The 25,005-nt window shown below is 34.4% G+C and overlaps 1 protein-coding gene and 1 long non-coding RNA gene across 5 annotated transcripts in view; one reads left to right on the top strand and one right to left on the bottom strand.

Annotated features, from left to right (window-relative positions):
• The window catches only part of LOC104852533, a 35,291-nt gene extending 30,125 nt beyond the window's left edge, over positions 1-5,166 (bottom strand). The window contains exons 1-2 of the long non-coding RNA XR_777515.2: positions 5,135-5,166; positions 1,488-1,625 (exon numbers count right to left, since the gene is read on the bottom strand). This is a non-coding gene — a long non-coding RNA (uncharacterized LOC104852533). The remainder of the gene's footprint in view (positions 1-1,487; positions 1,626-5,134) is intronic.
• Positions 1-25,005, top strand: part of Agbl4 (ATP/GTP binding protein like 4) — a 1,213,327-nt gene that overhangs the window by 538,343 nt on the left and 649,979 nt on the right. The window lies entirely within an intron of this gene.

Below are 25,005 nucleotides of genomic sequence, written 5' to 3'. Positions count from 1 at the left end.
TGCAACTTCTCTCAATCTCTTTCTGACAGCGGGGTCTAGCAAGTGATAGTTCTTTGCTTTGAGTCTCTTAACCTAGTGCAAGTAGGTAATAGAACCTTTGTCTCTGTTAATAGGCATATTATAGATAAGTATTTAAAACCAGTAAAAGAACATTGCTCTTGATTTGTTCATTAGACCCTTTAAAATAACATTTCATATTTTTTCCAAGTTGGGTGTTGTAATCTTATACATCAATAGTAATTACCATCCCCTTTTCTAAAGCATTAGTTCTCCTTTTCCAAAATGTTAGTTCCTTTACTCTTTCTCCCTCCCCCTGTCTCCTGCTTTAAAAATCTTCAAGCAGTAACTGTTTCATTTTATTCTTTTTGTTCCCTTACAGACTATCAGTTAGGTCCTCTTTGTCAGGGAACCTGACAAGATGTTGAAATATTAATGAGCTCTTGCGTTTGTATTATAATAACTTAGAATTAACTTAGTGCTCATATCCAATGTTGGCAGACTTTCAGCAACAACCATTAACCAGTCATTGAGCTTCTCTAATAGTCTGAAACAGCCTAATGTTTTAGAACTGAGTTTGTTGTAGTTTTTCAAGTTAGTTAGACACAAGGTATCATGGAATCTCAAGATACTTTTATCTAATATCTCCTATGTTTTACTTTACAACCTTGGATACAAAGTTACTCATGTCATTTCATAGTCCCTTTATCTCAAGCCACATGTGTAAATATTTGTTCACTTCAGAGAAATTTATTGAGCATCTTAATGTACTATGCTTTGTGGTAAATATTGGAATACAAGATGAAAATGCCTAACCCAGGAATTTTTATTTTAGTATTTTAATGAATGTCTACAGATCATAATTGGTATTCTTCTTGTCACTGTTTTACTCCAAGAACTCTTTCTACTCCTTCGGTATTCTCTACCTAGGACTTTTTTCTATTCCTTATGTCAGTTACCTGTACCAGAACCTATCTCTTAGTAGCTAGTACCCTAAACTTTTCTGGGTTAGGCAGAGAAGTGGCCATGGCCATTTGACTATCAGAACATTAAGTTTTACCCACTCCAAATGCTGTCAGAATTTAGGATTCTAGACAGTGGCCTAAGTCAAGCCTGACAATTACCTTCTAGATCTCAATGTTAGAATATCTTTTCCATCCTAATTCCACTTTTTTTGTCATCCTAATTCCACTTTTCCCAGTATCAAGGCAACCTCTATATGAAAAGATATTTTTGCTATTTCTCTTATTTGGAGCTATACCTCCTTTGATATACTGCGTAGATCATGGAAAAAAGCTTACTGAGGATAAACATTAAAAGTCATAAATTAGTGGGTGGTGTAAGAAGATCACAAGTTGAAGCACAGCTTGGGCAACTTAGCACGACCCTGTCTCAAAAACCTGCATGAAATGTGCTGGGGCTGTAGCTCAGTATTAAGAACTGTATTCAATCCCTGGTACTCCCCCTGCCAAAAGAAAGTCCTAAATTACCTGAATTTTATCTATAGAGAATTGAGAAAACCATATTTCTTCACCTTTTCAAGGTAAATCATTCTTTTTTTGTCTTTCCTTGGATCTATAACTGATCTCAAGGCCTTCATGTCTTAGCATATCCTTCTAATCAGTTAGCTGTAGAAAGTAAATAAACAAAAGACACCACAGAAAAGTCATTGTGGACATTCAAGGCTATTCTGTCTTAAGAAGATAAAAGTCAAAATTTAAGATTACCAAAAATTGCATTTTTAATTAATTTTTATAAGATACTATAACAGGAAATATGAAAATGTCAACTTTATCAAATGTTTTCAGTAATTTTTCTGTTTATGGTATATCTTAAAACATTTAATACACTAAGAAATATCACAACCTGGACAGTAGTATCTGGTCTGTTTTCAAATTAGTTTCATATTATTGGCTTTCTTTGAACAGCACACATGTTGGCCTTTCCTTTTTTCTGTGGATGGTATAATTTCAATAAAATATCTACCCACACTAAATGTATTAGTGAAGATGTCAATGATGGATGTCCTGGTTGACATTTTGCTGTCCCATATTTTTCAATTATTTGGTCTGTTATACCTACTCTAAATGGTAAATAACTCTTTGAACCCTCTTGTTTTGCACAAATAATGAACAAGTTCCATATTATTTGGACCAGAAGGTGCATATATATATTTTATAATAATATTTTCCTCACTTTTTGATTACAGGACAGTTTGTTAGGTATTGGCTAACTCTGTTAACATCACCAATTTAATTATTATAATTATTAACGACTATTGGAAGTTTTTAAGTTTTGTTCTTTCAAGTTCTATTATTTCTGTGTTATGAGTAGTTGACAGTAAACAGACATCTTTTTTGTCTTTCCATTTCATAACACAGACGTTTCTTCTCTGATATGCTGACATTTCTCCCTTTTTGAGTTTTTTCTTTTGCAGATCTTTTGGCACTTCCTTCCTACTCAGTCTCAGTGTCCCAAACGTGTCCATTTTATACTGTAAAAGAAAATCACTGAGTTTTGGAGAAGTATAAAAGTTATATTTATGATAAGAGTTTTTATATATTGTAGCACAAAATTATACGTTATTTTTCACAAGTAAAAGGAATACAAATTAGTGAAAGAAAATAATCAGAACTTATTAGATTTCACTAGAAACAAACATCAAAGTCAAATACAGTGTTCTTAATTTTAAAAAGCCTGCAAAAGATAGTTGATATAAAACAAATAAAAAGATGTACAAGTGCGTCTGTGTAAACAAAGAATGAATGGGTTGAAATGACACCTGCCAGGGCAACACTTAGGATAACCAGTATGTAAGCAACTGTGCTGCCCGAGTGAAGCTCGGGTTAAACTGTTGAGTGTTAACTTTCCTGATTGGCTTTTTCATTATAGTTTATCAAGAAGACTAGACTAAGTCTTGAATGTGATTTCCATTTCATATATTTTTATTGAGTATCAACTGTGTGCTAGATCTGGGGTGATAAATATGAATCTGATTTCTATTATATTTTGAAGATTTATTTTTAAACTATTTAAATGAAGTGTAAAACAAGTGTAAAATGGATGTGTAAATATTGAAGTCTTAAATATCTTATTAATTAAAAGAATTCCATGACCTTTTCTTTCCTTGATTCACTCAATATTGATTGTATGCTCATTATTCCCTTTCTCTCTATTCTGCAAACTTTCCTTTCTTTTTGCCTACCATTAAATGTTTACTGAGTAGTTACAATGGACATGTAACTATGAAAGGCATTAAATATATTAGTGATCAAGAGCGATATGTTTATTCTTCTCATAGGTTATAGTCTATTAAACTAAACATTAAATATGTAACTCCAATAAAATTTCATAACTTAGAATTGGGACAATTCAGTCAATGCACTGTGGAAACTATTCAATATGTTATATAGTGTTTAAGACTTCATCTCCTGCAAGAATAAGAGATTTTCCTAGGAAGTATTATTTATACTGAGAACTGCAACATGAATAACAAGTGGGGTGTGAATGAAGTAACAATATATTTAAAGGCCCAAAATGGGAAGAGAACATTACGTATTTGATGATCAAAGGCCAACGTAATTGAAGCATTTAATTGTAATGGAAGTCTGAAAAGACTCAATGCATGGAGGTCACTAAAGGCCCTAGTGAATGCACTTTTAGTGGGGTGGTACACTGTATGATTCCAAGCCAGTGTGTGTGTGTGTGTGTGTGTGTGTGTGTGCATGCATAGTGAGTTAGGAAATGGTGAAGGCATGAAGAAATGAAGACAATAAAGTGATAGTTCTTTTAAACATATGGATACAAAATAGAGGAAAGAGATATAGGCCCATGGAATAGATAGTAATAGGTACAGTTTTAACACTTGTTAAGTGCAGTACAAGTATATACACATGGCAATGAATTAATACTTTCTATCACTTTTAATATACTGATAAATGTGAGCCTTGATTCTTTCAAAAATCTTAACATTTTTAATGATGTCTTCTTTGAAATAAAGGGCTTTATTTTGTTATTACAAAAATATTTCACTTAAAATTATAAATTACTGAATTAATATTAATTCTTAATTAATTAAGATTTTGTTTTAGTGCATGGTGAAAGATAGGAGTCTAGTTTTAATCTTTGGTAAGTTGAAGTCCAGTTTTTCCAACACCATTGATTAAAGAGGCTGTCTTTCCTCCAGTGAGGCTAGTTGGCTCCTTTGTCAAAGACGAAGTAGCTAAGTATGTATGGTGTTATTGCTGCATCTTCAAATCTATTCCACTGATCCTCAGGTCTGTTTCTTTGCCGCCAGTACTATGCTGTTTTTACCACATCGAGAATGTACTCTTAAGTGAAATTAACAGTACACACATGTGTAAATACTGCATATTTTCTCTGGTGTGGTAAGCTAAAAGTATAAATAAGGATCAAAATGTATAATTGATATTGAATAATAGGAAGAAAAAGTCTAAAAGAGTAGAGGAAGTGGGAGGGATAGGGGAAAGGTAAGAAGGGAAAAGAAAAAAATAAGAGAAAAGGAAAAAAATGGAAACAAAGTCTGTAGATAGGAAAGGATGGAGGGGATGAAGGGAGGTCAGGGGAAGGAGGAAAAAATAAGAACCAAGATACATCATGTATAGGTACAAGATCCCAGTGATTATTGTCACTGTATTTTATACCTAAAATATACCAATAAAAATATTGAAGACATAATGAAGAAAAGGTAAGACATTATACACTCTGGTTCTGGGACAAGATATAGTAGAAGCACTTCTCTCTATTTCTCTTACACCTAAAAATAGTCTGCCTCATTAAATGTCAAATACAGAAATATTTGAAAGGTGGAAAGAAGGAGTGGCTAGGCTTCTCAGGACCTAAGAAATAGTACGGTGTAAAGTACTTTGGCTTCCATTTTGCCTCATATATGATATAATGGTTGCTGGAGAAGTTGGTGGCCTGGAAATGCCAATGAACACAGACAAAATGTGGCTTTCAAAAGTCTTTTCTTGTTAAACAAAGCACCAGGAAAAGGATGGTCTGTCAGAACAGATTGTTGTGAGTCAGTAATCACCTATTCCAGTCAAATACCATTAAAGAAACTACTTCTACTTCTACTTTCACCAAAAAGGCTGAGTGGGAACTTTAGACTTACATCTTTTCTCTTGAGTGATGCCAGAGACATTGTAGAAAATAGGAATTTTTTCTATTTGGTGATAATGAATCCTTTCCTCCCCTTTATGATGTCACAATATATGGGGAAATCTGAAGTTATACCATCTACTCAAATATAAGCTGAGAGAAGCATAATGCAGAAAAAAGAAGACAGAATAATTGAAGATGGAATGATAGAAATGACCCAGGTTCAACAATAGAGAAAAGAACGGACAGCATGCTTTTGCATGAACAAGAGACTTGGAAACCTGTGGGACTATAATCAAAGATCCTACATTCATATTATTTGGGTTTCAGAAGGAGAGGAGAAAGAGGGTGAGATTGAAAAATAATGTTTATGAGAGCTGAAATCTTCCCAAATTTGGCAAAAGACATAAACTTACAGATTTGAGATCCTAAGTGAACTCCAAATAGGAATAACTCAGGGTAATCTGTGTCAAGAAATGTCATATTAAAATTTCTGAAAACCGAGGACCAGACAAATAAATGTAAAAACAGTGACAGAAAGGTTAAAAATAGAGAAAAATTAAGTATATCAGAATTCACATCAGAAACTAGGTAAATACTGCACAATGTTTTGAAATGCTGTAAGTATAAAAAGCACTAATGGGGAATTCTGTACTTAGAAAAATATTATTCAAACTTTAAGGATAATTAATACATTCTAGAAGAAAGAAAATAAAGTATTTGTTCCTACCAAACCTATTCTAAAGAATGTCTATAGAAAATTCTTGGTACAGAAAGGACATATTGAAGATACTTGGAATTTTAGGAAGAAACAACAACCAAAAAGAGTAAAAAATATAGGCCAATACAATAGAATTTTCTTCTATCTTGTGTTCTCTAAATATGTCTGATGTTGAAACAAAAATTACAACAGTTTGATATGATTCTTAACGTATGGTAGCAAAAATACTTAACAGAATTACACATGAAAAAGTAAAAGGACTTAAAGTGAGGAAAGGTTTCTGTACCTCACTAAAACTGGTAAATGTTAACACCAGTAGCAGATGACAATAATTATTATATATATAGTGTAATAGGGCTATAATTTGGATCTGGAATGCTCTCCAAAGGCTCATGTTTTAAAAGCTGTGTCCCCAGCTTATTCAGAACTTCAAAACAGTGGAAACTTCAAAAGATAGGGTTTAGTGGGAGATCTTCTGGTTGTTGGAGGCATGCCCTTAAAAGTGACTGTGAGGCCTCACCTCATTTATCTTCATCTCTCTTTTCTTAGCAATGAACTATATATTATTGTCTGCCATGTGCTCTCTATACTGCCATCTAGAATCCTCAGTAGAGACCTAAAACCAATGGGTCTGATTGATCATGGATTTAAATCTCCAAAATTACAAGCCAGAATAAAGCTTTTCTCTTTATAAATTTATTGTCCTGGGTGTTATCATAGTGACAGAAAGATACTTAACACAAATAGGATGATGAGGGAGATTGGTATGACCATAATGGTCAGACAAACATCTGAGAGACAGTTGTGTTTCTGGGCTAATTATGTATCTTGATTGTCATGATGGTTAAATGTGACAAAAGGCATAGAATTACACACACACAGACACACAAAGTACCAATGTAAATTTCCTTGTTTGGATATTGAACTATTCTTATAAAAGATTAAGCTTCAAGGAAACTTCAGAGGGACTAGGTAAAAGGGCACTGTTAAGTTTTTTTGTAAATTCATGTGATTCTATAATTTTGTGAAACAAAACTTAAAAAAAATGTTACTTAGCCTCTGCTCTACAAAATGGCCCAAAAATATAAGAACATTTAAAAATTTGTCAAAAATCTCAGAGGATTCATGACTTAGCAGAAATTGAATGAGGGTTAAGGGAAAATATGAGGAGGAGATTTTTAAAGCCATTAATATAATGAAAGGAAAATCTCAAAAAGTCATCCAGAAGGGATAACGTAACACAGAGAAAGAGAAATGTAGATGTAGAAATGGTAGTGGAGTGGGAGAGACATGAAGTTCACCTCTGGGTCTTCCATGAGCTCATGGAAGATGTCAGCATAAATACCTTAATCTCCTGTACCACCATTAATTCATGCAGTACACAGCTAGGTCAGCCACCCCAGGTAGCTTTCACACTGGGCTGCCAGAAGAGTTCTTGTTCCATGTCTGGAAGAAACCCAGGGAAGATTCAGGGCATCCTTTCCTATTTCCTTCAGAGCACTTGTGATTTTTGTCTACTGTGCTTATCAGTGATCTGAACAAAATTGTTTATTTATTTATTTATTTATTTATTTATTTTTGTACTGGGGATTGAACTCAGGACCTTGGGCTTGCAAGGCAGATGGTGGCACCACTGAGCTAAAGCCTTGGCCCGAAAATTCTGTGTGTGTGTGTGTGTGTGTGTGTGTGTGTGTGTGTATTTTAATTATATATACATATATTTATTTATTATCCACAGTCTTTCTGATGAAGAAATGGAAACTAGAATAAGACATATGATTTATAATCATACAGCAAACAAATAATAATCTTGGGCCTCCATGGGACTGACTTACAGCCCTACCACTTTGCCTAGTGTTGCCATATTGCCTCCTTTTTTTCTTCATCTAAGAAGAGGAGCTGAAATTGACAGCTTGGTGCAAGGACAAAAGCAGTGATTTACATCAAAAGGTCAAACCCAGATTCACAACTCAGCACCTGCCCTGGAGCAACCAGAAGAAAAGGTGCATTACTTAACTTCAGTAATACAGACACTGTGCTATCTTGCTGTTTGGATTCCCTATAACTTTTAAATGAGGAAGGCCACGGTGAAACTGAAGAGACCCAGCATGGCAAATGGGGTTGTTATCATCTATATCCCAAAAAGGACCATCCTTAGTGATCACCTAACCCAGTGACCTCACTTTGCACACAAAGAAACATAGGACAATATAAATATTTGTATGAGGACTCTAAGTACTATGCAAGAATTAGATTTCAACCCAGGCCTTTGTCTCACAATATGAAACAATCACATAATATTTTGTTAAAAACTATTTTACATCATGATATCCTCACAATAGCTCTTAAAGTCAGAAATCATCACCTTCATTTTACAAGTAAGTAAACCAAGGCTCCAAGAAGGATCTCACAAGTACCCTGGCAGAGGCAGGACTCTATCCTAGATCTTTGTGACCCTTAGCCATACCATTTCCATTAACTACTCCTAATTTGTATGGTGATCTACTTACTGTCTTTGTTTGCTTGGAAGTATATGGAATTTCTGGGATGTAAGAAGTAAGGCTTTACTTTTAAATTGGGAATTTTCTGAGAAAAACCAAGACAAATTACTTACTGAACTCCTGAGTGAGAAGGCAGAAATAAAAGACTCAGGGAAGTAGTACTCAGAGACAAAATAGTAAAAAAGATCTTGTGTTAACCCAGAGATGATAAAAATCAAAGGCCAGAAAAAACAAACCAGCATATTCCACTAATACTCTAATCAGTTTCATTATTAACACTACTATGACTATCAATTACCCTTGAACATTTTCATATAAAATTATAGTACTGGGCTTGGGATTTAGCTCAGTGGTGCAGTTGCATGCCTCACAAGTACAAGGACCCGAGTTTGATCCCTGGTACCAAAAACAAAACAAAAAACTATAAAAGATAAAATTAGAGTATAGAGAGCTGTATTTCATTTGGGTTAAATTTAAATATTTTTACCACAGCTCATGGATTGCTAAGAAAAATTGAAGATTTACATGAAAATTTATAATGGAATTATATTCAAATATAGTGCTACTATTGTAAGAGTTGGCAAATGTAATAGAAAAAAGATCAAAAGTAGAAATATAAAAACCTGAGCCTTAGTCCTGAAAAATTCTGAGAATTAAATGATAAAAAAATCTACCTCATAGAGAAATATCTGTGTATAAATATATTCAGTGTACATTACTTATAATGACAAAAACAAACCAGTTAAAGTATCTAAAACTAAGGAAATAATGAAGTAAATTATGGTCAATCAATGATATAATATTATGCATCCATTAAAAATAGTCTCTAGGGGTTTGTAACAATATGACAAATGCTGGTCGTGAGTAAAATTAAAAAGGCCAGGAAACTTTATGTAATTGTTTTATTGTAGGGCACTTACAAATATATTAGACAGACACACATAATATACTGTCACCTGATGTTTTTGAATGGTAGGATTACGGTAGATTTGATTTCTTTATAGATTTTTTAAAAGTTTAAAAATTCTATAATTACTTTTATATTTGTGAAAAATCAAGGTGGTATTTAAAATAAAGTGATAATTTGTTAAGAAATTTTGAAAAATCGTTTGTAATATGATTTGGAGAAAGTCATGTTACTTTTCCAGAACTCAATTTCCTCATCTCAAAAAAATTGATGAAATATACTCTATGTTTCTGACTAGTCAGGTTATTATTGAGATCATTAGAGATAGAATGAGAAAATGAGAAACCTTAGGAAGATTTGCAGTAAGAATCTGACCACAAATCAGATTCTTACTAATAACTGAGACGGATGGACATGTACCCTTATCAGTTACCTATGGTGTTGGTGTGCTGGAGCTCATCCTGCTCGCTTGTAGGAACTAATTATTACATTTTTAGTAATTCTGTGAGTTAATTATAAAATCATTGGTAGCTGGACATCATTACACATCTATAAATCAGACCTTTACATGACTATAAGCCAAAAATCCAAAATAAAATTTTTATAGATTAAACTTTGGAAGGTAACAAGGAAGAAAATTCTGTGGTAAAACTGACTGAAAAGCTCCAGACTACATTCCTAACTTTGGTCATGGGATCTTTGTTAGCATTCATGACTCGGGCATTGGAAAATTAGAGTTGAGGAAGAAGATCCCCAAGCCGGAAGCGCTAGAGGATGCTAAAAAATTCCCTCGCTAGCTGAGGTTCACATCTTCTACATCTGTAGAGATAGTTCTACATCCTAAAGTGGTGTCCTCACTTCCTGAAGGTATTACAGGCTGAAAAAATAAATAGGAACGTATATATTCTGATATTCATAGGAATGTGTCTCATTGAGGACTGCAAAAGGAGACATTGAGGTAGTACACTCAAATTATTATAATTTGAAGAAAGGTTAATTATAAAGGGCCACTGTACTAAGGGCTGTAAGTGTATGGAGTTATAAGGGCAGGACCCTGGGTCTAGTAACATCAGAACTGTCATCATTTTTAGAAGAGGGAGGAGTTATCACAATCTAAAAAGAGAAAGTTATGAAGAATAGGTTATTTTGAGGCCAGCAATGACCTTGTATCAGAAGACAGAGCCAACTTTTTGTGACTTTGTAGGAAGAGATCCAGGAAAATAACTTCTCTGACTTCCCTCTCTGCTTGCTAGAAGTCTCTATTGGCAGAACCTAAATAGACTTGGGGAATATAGAATGCAGCTGGTAGAGAGCATAGCGGAGAATGGTTATAGAAGGGGCAAATAATACATACCCAGCCCAGCTTGTCTTTAGTTTCCAGTTCATACTGATTTGAGTCCAGTTTTCTCATGTAAGACATAAAATAATAACCTGCTTTCCAAGATGGTTTTAGAGAGTTGAAGAATGCATGTGAATCACCTTTACAGAAGCACCTGATATATGGTGATATGTCTAGAAATGGTGGCAATTACTATTATACTGTATTACTTCATGCCATTGAGTTCTAGTTCCCTTACCAATGAAATTGCAAATGCTACTTTCTAACCAGTGGTTATTGTGTATAAATGTTAATGTGTAGATTCACCTACTTCATTCCAAACCCTAATGTAAGTGGTTTATTTACTTGTTGATTTGTTTAATCTTCACAACTCTGAGACAGACACTATTATTTTACAGTAAGTAAACCGAGTTATAAGGCTTGACTGAGATATAGAATGTGAAAGCATTATATAAGATGTGAAGCCTTGGAACATACTAAATAATATAAGCTGGAGCCTATATCCTTGATCAGATGCAAAACTTAACTTTTCTGTTTCTAGATCTATTGGATTGGAAGCTCATGAGGTTTGTCTTTGTTTTATTTACTGCTGTATCTCCAGTTCTAAGAAGAGTAATGAGCACAAAGTAAGTGCTCTATTCTCAATTGTTAATTTATTGATAAATGATTCTTAATGACCTTCTGTTCTTTCTGAGTGACCAGAAACTCTGCAGCACTCCTTGATGCTGACCTATCTTCTGAAGCTGGAACTGCCTTTATCATCCAATGGGCATATTCTGTCTGGTGATGAAGTCTTAAGCCTAGCTTATCTACTGGCTTTCCTTTCCATATAATGTACTTCAGAGTGTTATTCCTACTCAGTCTAGTCCCTCTCTTGCTGGTCGCTATCCTTATCCAAGCCCTCTAAAAGAAGTCAGTCCATTTAAGAATGACTCAGTCATGTTACTGTCTATGCTCCTGTCATTTTCCAGCCATCTTGCAATTTCCATTTGATTCAAAGTGATATGATCTACTCATATAGACTATATTTATTGCTATTTCTGAGTATTTTACCCTTTCTTTTCCTATAGAAATCTTATGCACAGATGTTCTTTATATTCTTCAAATTTTCCACTTTTTATGTGTGAAGTACCTTTCCTTTTCCCCTTTGTTCCTTTTTTTCCTAAATAACTCCAATTATGATCAGGCCTCGGTTCCATGTCTTTAGAAAAATCTTCATCACACTGTTCACCAAGATGAAATTAGGCATCCATGTATTTTCAGGGCTTCTTCCTGTCAGTGCTGTATTATACTATAAATTTTCTTCCTTCTATCCAATTTTAAGATTTTTGAAGGCATAGGAAATTTTTTATTAGGTCATCATGCCTAGATATATTAAAATAGGCCAACTGTTGAATTTGTTTGACAAAATATCAAAAAGATTTAGCAATTACATGTTTATTTACTCATGGTGAATAGATGGACAGGACAGTCCTGATCCATATTCATTCATGGACTCTTACCTAACTGTCATCTTCAATGTATAGTGTCCAGGTTCTTGTGCAGCATCTCTATTCCAGCTGTCCAGATATAGAAAGTCTTAGGAAGAGAACAAATTACTGCTTTTTATTAGCAATCTTGAAAGTGGCTTCTATCACTTCTAGTTAAATTTCACTGAATAAAATATACTTCAATATCTGTAAAGAAAATTGTGAAATGACAGTTAGCTATGTGTGCAGGAAGAAGTGGAGAAAATGGATTTTGATACTCAATAACGAGTCTGTTCCATTCCCCAAACTAGTCACTCATACGTTCACTAAATGATTGAATGAATTCATCCTTATCAACCCATATCACATGTCAATGTCTCTATGAAGAGTTTCCTGATTGATTCTTTCAAGGAAATACTTAGCTTTGAATGATTTCAGTAGCATTTCTGTTACTGTACCTACATTATAGTTATTTGTGTGCATGGATTAGTTATCACTGAAAATTACAAATTTCTTGAACACAGTGTCTGGCACATGAAGTGGTGAGGTATGATAAGGAAAACACAGTTTGAGTCACAGAGCCTGAATCTGAGCTCCATGTCTTCTAGTATTCATAGCATTCGTTCTGGTATTTCTTTTTTTTTTCTTTCATTGACTTTATTGGTACATTGTAGGTATACAGCACAGTAACATTCATTATTTGGGATCTTGTACCTTTACATGATGGGTCTTGGTTCTCATTTTTCCCCTTGTCCCTGCCCTCCCTTCACCCCCTCCTCCCCTTCCCATTTACAAACATTTTATTTCCATTTTTTCATTTTCTCCTATTTTTTTCTTTCCCTTATTACCTTCCCCCTACCCTTCCCACTTTCCCTACACCTTTAGACCTTTTCTTCCCATTTCAAAATGTCGGTTATATTATTAGGATCTTATGTACTATTATAGTTTATTCACGCCAGAGTCGTTCCGGTATTTCATAGTTGATCTGCAGTGATCTCATTAATCCTCTGAGCCTCATTTGTTATTGGTAATCACTGGTATGGCTTATTTTGGGCTTCTGAATTACTTCTACATTTTGGCTAGTATGAATAACACTGCTATGAGCTTTTGTATAAGTTTCTGTGTGGCCCAGTTTTTTTCATTTATTTTGAGAATATATTAGTAGTGGAATTTCTGCATGGTAACTCTGTTTAACTCTGAGGAACTGCCAGACTGTTATCCAAAGTAACTGCAATGTTTTGCATTTCTGTCATCAGTGAATGCAATCAGATCTCTTTGGTTCTTGCTTTATTTTCCCATCGTGTGTGTATGTGTGTGTGTGTGTGTGTGTGTGTGTGTGTGTGAGCACCTGTTTGTGCAAATTTGTGAGAGAGAGTTCAGTATTTCAGTATGCAGAGGTGTATCTTACATGTGGATGTGAATAGTATACATGCACCATGTCTAGGTGCATGTTGTATTTGTATATCTTGTACATGTGTGCTTCTTTTGTATTAGAGCTGACACTGGTGATGCGGTTTAGGTATTTTATTTTCCTACCCTCCCAGAGAATGAGTCTTGTTGGCTTATCTGAGACAGATCTTGTTTGGTAGTAGCCTACATCTAACCCCACAACTTGGTAGCTTCCAACTATGCAAGTTTGCTAGTGAACTCCAGGGTCTCCAAGTTTGGAAAAGGACAATATCTCTAGTGAAATCATCTGAGAGTCTAGTTTTAGAATTCAGACTTCCAAGAATCTTTTATATGGTTATTAACATTAATATTATAGAAGATTTCAAAAAAAGACAAACTCGTTCCCCAGCATTACCCCTTAGGTAACCTTAGGAACTAATTTCTATAAGCCAGCTTCTACCACTTATTTGTTGGTCTACTGAATAATTTATGGAACTTTCTGAGCCCTTCATTCTGTATATGTAGGGCGGAACTATTAATATATATCTTACAATCTTGTGAGGAAAAGTAAAATTGTGTGACCCCCCCCAAATATTGTACTTTTACTGTTCTGGGCTGAGGGCAAAATTCAGTGATATATCACTTGCCTAGCTCATGTGAATTCAGTTCACAGCACTGAAAAAAATTGCCTTCAGCACTCCTTTTTCATAAAAACCCTACATTATTTCTAGAACTTAATGCTGTCCATGAACACTACTTTTATCATAATGTCTGTTTTTCAAGCCATTTCAAGAATCTTAATTTGATAGGAGAATTAATAAGGGTAGTTGAGTCATAAACAGAATACTTTTTGCTCTCTGGCTTATGATCAAATGTATCAGGAACAATAAAATGATTTAATTTGAATGCTGATATAATTTAATATTAGAGAAAAAAGTAAAAAATGAAACTCATCAAATAGCACATTGTAAAACTCCAGACATTTAAAGAAGAGGTAACTGAAATAGAAGGAATTGCCTCCCACTCACTGTGGTGAGAAGAAAAAGAACAATCAAAATGAATATATTAGGGAGAATATTTTTATTTTAATATTTCTATTATATTTACATCAATTACATGCTGAATAGATTCCGTTAGTGCAACAGAAATACCAAGATAGAGTTAAAAAGAGTAAATTGTGGAAGATAAAGGCAGCTTTCTTTTCCTTAGTGGAGGGTTGGTTTTTCTGACAAAACAAAGAAGATAAGACATTATACGTGGGGGAGATATGTAGTTCTGCCCCAATCAACAGTGATAAAGTCCCTGGAGCTTTTACGTTTGTCAAACTTCTCTTTCCAAATGAAGAGTATAAAAATAGTCTTTATATTGTGTTTATTAAGACAGTATGTATTTAGTTATGTGTATAGAGAGTATAGGAGTTGAGGAATGAATATCTTTAAAATTCTTAGTAAATATAGAATTTAAGAATTTGAAGATATCTGGTCCTAACCCTCCAATGAAAAAGTTATAAAAACAAGTATTATGGAGAAGAAATGATTTTCTCAGAAATGTATAACAAGGACAGAACTGCATCCAAAACTTTAGTCACCTCTCCAGAACTAATTATCTTTAACCCCGCTGCTGCATGGATCGATTCAGTCCTGTGCTGAAAGAGACTGGCAAACAGACTCAGGTGATATTAATATGGCTCTAGATGACTTGTTTAGCATCTTTTCCCTCAATTTTTGTGTCTATGTAAGATAACTATGCTTAATTTTCATGTAGTGTAAAGTGATAGAAGGGGGGGGTGAGTCCACCAGTTCAGCAACTGACATCCCCTTTCCCTATCCACCTACCTTTAGTTTAGACTTCACCTTCGCTATGAGCAGGCCTGGCTGGGTTCCCAGTCTCTCAACCTCTCCCTGGTTTAATCTTATGATATCTGACTCCATTCAGTGCTGAGTCAGCCCACACCTGGGCTGGTGGGGTAGACAATGTAGGGCCTTATTCAGCACAAGCAGCTTTCAAAGATCAGAACCTGAATATTGAAAGTCCTTTTTTGCATCTGATTAAGGAATCTGGATGCTTGTTCTGATCAGAGAAATTTTATAAATGGCCGATTCCCACTACCAATGTCATCCACCCTCGTTTCCATGGCCAATTATGAAGTTCAATATTCACTGAGAAATATGCCTGGAGTCTGAATGGTTCTTTCTCTACTTGCTCCCTGTTGTCTATTTGAAAAAGACCCTGTGCAAGTAATTTTTCTATATTAGGTTGATAACTTTTCAAAAATGGCTGTATTAGATCTTTTCTTCCTCACTCTCTTAAAAAATTATCACATTTTAACTTTTTCCATGTATTTAGTGGAAACCTTATGAGGACAAAGACTTTGATAAACACAGGCATTGAATAAGTCCTAGTATCTCTGATTTGCAGTCATATAGGAATCTATTTATAATATACCTGGGTTAGCAGTATTCACAAGCTGCTAAGGAAGCAAAGACTAGGGTGACCAGTTATGCAAAGATTATTTGGGAAAATTTCATGAAAAATGTGGCACTTGAGTTGAATCTTTAAAAGGAGTTAAAATTGCTTAGCAATGTGGAGCAATAGATGTCCCAGCAAAAGGAAGCATACTACAGAGTCATGAGAAAGCATGATGTATTTGGAAAATATGAGTAATTTAGCCTAGTTGTAATACTGTGCTGAGAAAAGGGAAGATGAGTAGTTCTTGTGTCCTATGGTAGATCATGAGGCTGGAAATTGGGTTAGGAACAGATTGCTGACTACGAACTTCTCAAGGTGGTGACATTCTTGTCTTCTTTATACACTTACAGAGCCAAAAACGTATTATTGCCATGGTCTGAATGTTTGTGTCCCCTCAAAATTCACATGTTGAAGCCTAATCACCAAAGTAATATTAGTATGTGAAACCTTTTGGGAAGTGATCAGATGGTGAGGATGGGGCCCTAATGAATGGGATAAATTTTCTTATAAAGGAAGCCCCAGACAGCTGCCTTGCCCCCTCCAGTTGCTGTGATGCAACAACTAGCGAGTATCCACTGTGAACCAGAGAATGAGTCTTCAGTAGACTCTTAATCTTCCAACAAGTAGATCTTGGACTTCCCAGCCTTGAAAACTGTGAAAATAAATTTCTGTTGTTTATAAGATACCTAGTAAGGGTACTTTATTATAGTATCCCAAATAGAACAAAAAAACTTTAAAGAACATGTACATATCTTAAAGATACACATTGAAACTTAAGGATGGGCTTAGTGATTGAAAAAGAGTTAACAAGGAGTTTGAGGATACTGTTAGATGTTTAGAAGCTAAAGTAAGAGATGCTATTATTTACAAAGACATATAAAAAGATAAGTAGTCGTAAAGATGAAGCCGATGCCAATATAAGATGAGACAAAGACATGATTAGTCGATTTTTTAATGACAGCCTATGGAAAATTTAGGTAAAGCTTTTATCTTGCAGGTGGACCTATAAATCTGGACAAGGGAAGGGATATCAAAGATAAAGATTTGTTCTTACTAAGACATGAGTTATGGTTTATGCCACTTCTAGAGATGTAGTGTTATGTTAAAAGAAACAACATGCATAAATATAGAATAGATTATTAAGTATAGAGCAGATAAAAATATTTTTGTATCATTTCCCTAAATATTAGTATCTTCATTATCAGAGAGATTTATCAAGTTAAGTTTTATGCGTGCTCTGCTTTGTTGGGGTTTTGGTGTTTTTCATCTGAGCTCACTATACAGTAAGGCTGGAAATATGAGTTAATCAAAAAAGTTTCGCATTAATATACTTACATTATTTGAAACTTCTGAAAAGAAGAAAGTGTGGACTTTGTCGCAGATGGACTTGGGTTTCTCTTCTAGCTCTCTTAACTTTCTTGTTAAAACAAATATGCTGCTTAATCTCCCTGAGCCGTGACTGTCTATCTGTAAACTACAGCTAATGCTATCTTGGGAATTAAAAAGAAATGCCAACAACAAAATATTTCAACAAAGAGTCTAACTTTGGAAGTATTTAGTAAATTAGGTGCTGAGATGAATCCTCAAGGTTATTAGTGTTTTTTGTTTTGTTGTTGTTACTGATTTGATTTTTTTATTAGTATATGCTTGCAGCACATCATTATTACATTCATCATGGTGAGTTGGTACATGTGCATAAAATGTCTAATTCTTTTTTCTTTCTCTTCCCCTCCCCTTGCTCCATCTCTTGGTCCCTTCCTTTTTGCAAAAGGTCTATTAGTGTTTTTTTACTGAACCTTTAATCATTGTCTCCCAGAATGTCCTGGTCCTGGATTGGTTGGCAGCACACTGCATGTGAGAATCAAATATAATTCTTGGTGGCCACTACCCTTTGTAGCCAAAGATATGAAGCTTTTGTCTGGGAAAACTATCATCCATGAGAATCTAATGTCCTTATGTCTCAGTACACACCAAAGTTTGCTTGCTAAAAATTGACTCCCAATTAACTTAATTCTGTGAGCTGTGTCAACTTGGGAATACTTTGCCAAAGCCAAATTGGCAGCTTGTCTAACTTTGCTCTATCCACATAGCCTATCCTTGTTAAGGTAAATGGGATCAGTTTGAGGAAGTCCCACCTTGGGAATACAATGGAACTCTGATTAATTTGCCTGACTAGAAAGCTTTGTAATGGTTTCTCTAACTAGTTCTTTTGATTTTTGTTCTAGCAATCATCAGAGTGAGCTAAATATCCTGTCTTTGCAAATTCAGCCCTTTCCCTTTTGAAAAATGGGAAATTAGCACAGCAGTCTAAGACAAAACAGAAAATTCCTATTTTTTCATTGTCAGTTCATTTCTACTGATGTTTTCTATTGCAGTGTTGATAAAATATCTAATTTTGATGAAGTTAAAGTCAAGTGGATAAGCAAAGAAACAATTTATTCTATCATTTTATTATTCTATTTATTGAAGGCAATATTTGTACCTAATTCCTTCTGGTATTCCTTTTAGGACTGAATAGTTTACGCATAATGCCCAATAAATTCTAGTTTATTCAGTGTATAAATAAGTGAACAGAAGAAATCAATAGGAGTATTAAGGCCCTTCTTATTTTTTGTTGCTGCCCTATTTTGAATCATCTGTTTGTTTTCCTTTTCATAACATTTCTTCTATCTTCTCTTTGAAATCTCACATACAAGTATTTATCTGTAAATGAGTACAAAACAACATGTATGTAATTCTTGTCAGATGTTAGATCTGTCCCCCCCCACACACTTGATTAAAAGGTTCAGTGTTAATAATTTCCTGCCACCCTGTCCCAACTTGACCTCCTACTCTGCTAATTGAACCTTTTGGATTTTGAGTCCCAGAAAGTGCATGACTCATCTCTGTACCCCTATTATTTTGATTGCATCCTGAGAGTAACTGAGTTGACAAGTGTTAAATTCCAGGGCCAGGTGGTTTGATGTAATCAATCCTGATGTGTGAGTTTTCAAGCTCCTTTTCCACTTTTATGTCTCTCTTAAGTTTCTTCTGCTTTCTCACAGATAGGTGAAGTCCCTTGAAGGGTGAATAGCCCTTTCTAAAGATAAACTTCCAAATGAGAAAGATTGCTTAGGCTTCACAGAGAGTGTCAATAATACAGATTTATGTTGACTTGACCAATATTTCAGGAACATGTACTATGTGGAAGGCATATTTGATTTGCACCATTGGAGTTTGCTAATATAGCAAATATTCTTCCCATTTTATTGATATAGAAATTAAGATTCAGGAAAGTTAAGTGAAGCGCAGGACCAATGATTTAATAACAGAGTTCATGTTAGAGAGAAAGACCATGAAGCAGCTAGACTAGTGAAAGTGCAGAGAGTTGGGGATTTTAAACAACTCAAGACAGATTTTTTTGGTCAGTTTTGGTTTTGTTTTTTTGCAGAGCTCAGGATTGAGTCCAGGGCCTCACACATACTAGGCAAGAACACTACCACTAGCTCTGTACCTAACCTGGCTTATCAGTTGTTTGATGGATTTCTCTGGGATAATTATCCCACTCATTTCAGGTAACACTAATTCTAAATATTAAGCACAAATTTTTGGCATGCAAAAAACTCTGAGCAAAATTATGAAAGCAGGCTAAACTTTTGGGGCATCCTTGCTACTCCACACCAAAGTGATTCTCTTTGTGTCTGTATCTTTTGAACCAGCTTCTCCAGATCTGATGCTCTGGCTCAAGCCATAACTTTTGAAAGTACCCTTATCACTTTCGTCTTCTTTGCCATACTTGCTCTTTGCAGTCATCATCATCATCACTAGCACACACTGCTATTAGAATCAATGGGAAGATATTAAGCAAAAGAGTAAGCATAGGAAAAGTTGGTTAGTAACTGATACAAAACTGCCTAAAAGTATTTCCTGCAACATGTAAGGAGTACTAATGATCTAATTAAAAAGTACTCAATTAATAGGTGCCCATTTACAAAGGATAGCAGGAATCCAGGCTCATGAGTATGCAACATGGGCAGTCTCATGAGCCCCTACATTTAGAAGGGTCCCATGTTTAATGTTGTTTAATGTTCTGTTATAATTTTCTTAGATTATTAATAACTTTTGAACAAGATGTCTATGTTTTCATTTTGCACTGGCTCACAAGTTATGTAGTCAGCATGTAAGGAGTTCAAAGGCAAAGTTGAGTATCAGAGGTAACAGAACAGCAGAGAAGGAGCTGAAATTAAGGAGTGACTGCCCTATAAAAACCTTTACACTAGATGTAAGGTTTTTACATGCATATACCTGGCGGGAAGCTTTGGAATACCCAGTGAAGCAGCCTGAGAAAACCATTACTGCTATTTTCACCAGTAAAATCTCCTTTTTCCTCATTATACCACTAAAACTCTCTTCCTCTCCTCTTAAAATTCTCTCCTCATCTTAATTATTTCCTTTTCTTCCTTTTCTTCATATTTCTGGTATCCAATCCTTCATCCCCAAACTTTATGGCTTTAATATTAAGATCTTCTTAGACTCTCCTCACTGACTGATCAAAAGTAATTTTTCTGAATACTGTATTTTCTGGGCTCAGGTCTGAATGAATTCAGCTCAAAAACTAATATTTAATGTTTTAAAAAGTATCAATAAACTAAGTGAGAAAAAAAAAGTTATTAGCAGCGACATGTGACTGCTAGATCCTTCTGTAAGCCCTCATCTATGGAAGACTCTTCACATGGATATTGGGACATGCATGAGTAGGTGAGGTTTTTTGTTTTTTCTTTTAGGTTTCTCAGTCTGTGGAACTCAGCCATGCTTGTTTGAGGATATGGATCTTCCCTCAGACAAGAACACACAGTGTGTACTTTAGACCCTTGCCAAAACTAGAGTCTTAAGTATCTACTAATTATCAGAATGAGTTACTCTGTGAAACAGTACTTTGGCATGGTTATTTGGAGGATGTACAGTCCTTTCACTCCTCAGAAAATTGTAGAAATTATTACTGAATCAGTATTTATAAAAAGAAACTGTGAAGTTTGATCCCCATTACAGAACAAACAAACAAACAAGCTATGTACTTGGACAGATTATTTTGAACTATTTGTTCTACTGTACAGTTGGGTTTCACTGAGACCAATTTTAACATTTTATCCAGAAGCATCATTATAAACAACCTTACAGAAAATGTTTATGTATTTGCTCTTAGAACTTTACTGACATTACTGACCAGAGCCTCTATCAGTTTCCCACTAGAGAACTCTGTAAAAGCTCATTTTAGGAAGTAAGTTTTGTTTCCTCAGATGAGTTTGGCTGCATTTTGTACACATAATATGTGTCTTTGTTTTTGCCATTGGTATCAAAAAACTCAAGACCAAATTCATGATCTAACAATATCTCTGTATACTGTAGGTCCTTGGTGCCTATCCCATTATGCTTTATTTTCCCCACTTCTAATTTTGAACTATTTTTCTAATCTTCATATTTATACTGTATTATTTAAATTTACAGTTTTACGATTAATATTTCCTCAGGTCACCTCCATTCTTTGTGGAATAAAGTAGAGCATGACATTATAGTATATGTACACAGACATACATAATATGGGCTGTGTATTGGGTATTATATAGACCAGGAAAAGATGGGTGCAAATTTCAGACTCTGGAACTGGATAATAACTCAAGCAATAGTTTTGGTTGATGCAGTGGTTTTTACAATTAAATGACTCAAGGTGATCTTGATTTTCTTTAAGGAAGAGTAGTCATATCTTTTAAGATTGGATTAGAGTTGGATGGTTAAAAAACTCTGAATATAAGTCTTAGGTAGTCCTCTTCTATTTCTCCTACTCAATTGTTCTGTATCATTGAATTTTTCTAGACCCTACTTTCCAATATCTCTAAAAAAGAAAGAAAATCTATTTTTTCTTGCTAAAGTATATTGCTTGTATAAGAATTAATAAGATTTGCACTGATTTATCAACTTTTCATGAAAAATGAAATATTATGTTGATTAAAAGGTACAGTTCTACTTCAAAATAAATATACAATGTGAAAATATAGATTTTTACATGATAAAGGAATTTTCTTCAAAGAGTTTCTCTGGGGATCATAAGTAAGATAATACATAAGAATATGGATTGTAAATGATAAAATGCCACCCAGATATGGGTACTGTTATATGAAAGGAATAGATTGTTTTTAATAGTGTATCTCTTTTTCAAAATTCCTTATTTTAATTTTATCTTTTGAAGAATTAAATATTTTCTTTCACGAAGCTGTCTTGGGGATGAGGAAGCCACTTAAGTGAATGAAACAGAAAATGCTATTTGTAGTTTTGTGTGAGCTTATACTTTCCAGCAGTCAGAAGCAGTTAGTGAGGACTTGGGTATCTCTGAAGGCACTGGACACTCTGTCAACTCTAGAGGATGTTGAAGAGGAAATCCCATCATCTGAGAGTTGGATGTGACCTTTAGGCCTAGTTATAATGCTTAAATTTAATTATTTTTGTTGTGTTTGCTTTCTTTTGAAACAAAACATTTTTTTTTCCTCATTGAGTTTATTCGTACATTTTACGTATACAGTATAGTTACATATATTATTGGGATCTTGTACCTTTACATGACAGGTCTTGGTTCTCATATTTTCAAAATATTTTCATTAATTCAGGGTGATGTCTGGCCTTCATGGTTTAAAGTAACATAAAATCCTTTAGAACTGGATGCGTTGTGTGGGGAGATCTCTAGATGCATTTCCAGATCCTTCTCCAAGTATTCTTTACTACACACTTTGCTAAATATCTTGTTTCTAATTGTGAGCTACTGCAAGTCAGCAAGCATGTGATTTTCATTTCTGTTTCTTATATTTAGCTTAGATTGGGCAGACAAAAAACTTCAATGAATCCTTAGTACTTAGTTGAAACAGTTATAGTTTGACTATATGTGATGGATCAGAATCTCCTAATATGATATGCATTAATTTAATCTTTAAAACACAGCAAACCTATGGCATGAGTTACATTTGTATTTAAAAATGAAGAAACGCAGACTCTGAAAGGTTAAGTGAAGTGGAAGTGGGAACTGGGATGTAAGTCTACATCTTTATAGATCCAAGTCTCTCTCCAAAGAGAACTGCAGAGTATGAGGGAGGGGAGTTCTTCAGGTCCCAGCATTCCACATTTGCTGAAGATAGATTGGTTCTTCTTTGAGAAGAACCAATGGATTTTATGGTGGGTGATAGGTGGAGAAATAGGAAGGAAAGTAATATTTATTATGCATATATTAATCTGAGAATTATGCTAAACTTCATCATGGATGTTTTCTAATTTTCTCTATAATATCCAGATAGCTATTCTTATTCATCTTTTACCAAAGAAGAATTTGAGTCTCAAAGGTTTAAGGAATTTACCCAAAGCAAGGTTTCTGACAAGTGTAATATCCAGGAATAAACCAAATCTTCATAATGAAAAGGTCCACATTTATTCTACTACATAACGACGAAAATAAATTAAAGAAACAGGGGAACTGTTTTATGTAGAACATTTCATACAGAAAAGAGTGGCCAGAAAATGCAATGAGGACACAGGAAGTATAATTCAAATTCTTAAGAGATTCATCTTTTTGGTTTCTAAGTTCCAGTTCATTTCAGCTCTAAGAACAATGGGTTCTGAGCATTAATATGAAAGCCTTTAGCTATTTAGGAGCGTTTCTGAGATGTTGTAATCAAGGTGACCTTCCTGGAGTTTGTTTTAAAATAGAGCCAATGAATTTTAATAGCTCTGTGTGGGTCAGATATGTATTACTCAGTTATACTTCATGCTGGTGTAGTTTAGGTTCTGTGACCTTTTGAAAAGAACACAAAACAAAACACAAAACTAAAATATTCTGATAATATGCTTATATTATTAGACAAATTCCCTATTTTTTCTTATTTAAATACACAAATAAGTAGTTGCATAGAATTTCAAAGAAAAATGGGGAGGTGTTAACAGGTTGGCTAATGGAGAGCAGTGCAAATAAATATCTGTTCAGCACTGTGTTAAAGGAATATTTCTGAAATCTTTGACAGATAATATTTATTGATAATTAAATAGCCCCATGAAAGTAAGCAGAAATAATGAGTTACAGATATTTCTCAGAAGTCTCAAAAAATCAACTCTTCTTTCAATGTAGTCCCTTGGACCAGCTCTTGGGGTGACAGCTAATATTCCATTTATTTGGAGACTGTGAGAATTGTGGTATATTAAGAAGTTTTCTTTTGTGTATATATTTGCCTGAATTAATAATGAAGGAATCTCTTGTCTATGTAAGCCTCCCAAGGGCTTTACATTTTTTCAAATAGTTTTTAACCATAGATGTATCTTTGTTTTCCATCCCTTTTTTGCCTTTTTCATGAACGTCATAGCTTGGCTTGAAACCATAAAAAATCCAGGGGTTTTAATTTTTATCCTCATATTAATTTTCTATGATAAATTCATTACTGAGTCAATTTACTAATCTTGTTAACATGATCATATTTAACAAGCTGTACCTTTGCTTAGACCTTTGTGGTGGAACAAAAAGTTGAGTCCTGAGGAGCACCTCTTAGGCACAAATGAAAGGTTTATGTCATAGGGTGAACTTTGCCAAGAGAACTCTGCTACCCAAATTTTTGTGGTGTCTTTTTCATTAGCAAGAACTGATGTTAGTATATATGAAACAGAATAAGAAGATGAGGTGTCTGTCAGTAACATAGAACAAAGGATATTAGATTTGTCTGAAGTTCAAACTTAAAATTGATTGAAACTGAGACTTGCAAAATCACTTTATAAATGCTTCCATATCTATGAATCCAAATGTTAAATCAATATATTTAAAGAAGAATGTGTTTTCTTTAAGTGAGGAAAAATCCTATACATCATAGAAAAGGGAATATCCTGTAGTATTGGCTGGGCCTTTGACAGTGTCTTTGTTGTATGAATCTATTTTCAGAGCCAGGCATAGTAGCCATGGAGGGCCACTGCAATGAGAAGGTTCCAGAGAGAAAGTTAAATACAGTCTAATAAGTCATTCTGAGCATAACCTTGAGAATGGTACAGGAGAGGGAGGGATTAAACTGAAAAGGAGATGTTATGAAGCAGCA

The sequence above is a fragment of the Fukomys damarensis genome, unplaced genomic scaffold (assembly GCF_012274545.1).
Source record: "Fukomys damarensis isolate Sample0158 unplaced genomic scaffold, DMR_v1.0_HiC HiC_scaffold_23, whole genome shotgun sequence".
In the NCBI taxonomy this organism is placed as follows: Eukaryota; Metazoa; Chordata; class Mammalia; order Rodentia; family Bathyergidae; genus Fukomys; species Fukomys damarensis.
This window is presented reverse-complemented; position numbering and strand designations above follow the sequence as displayed.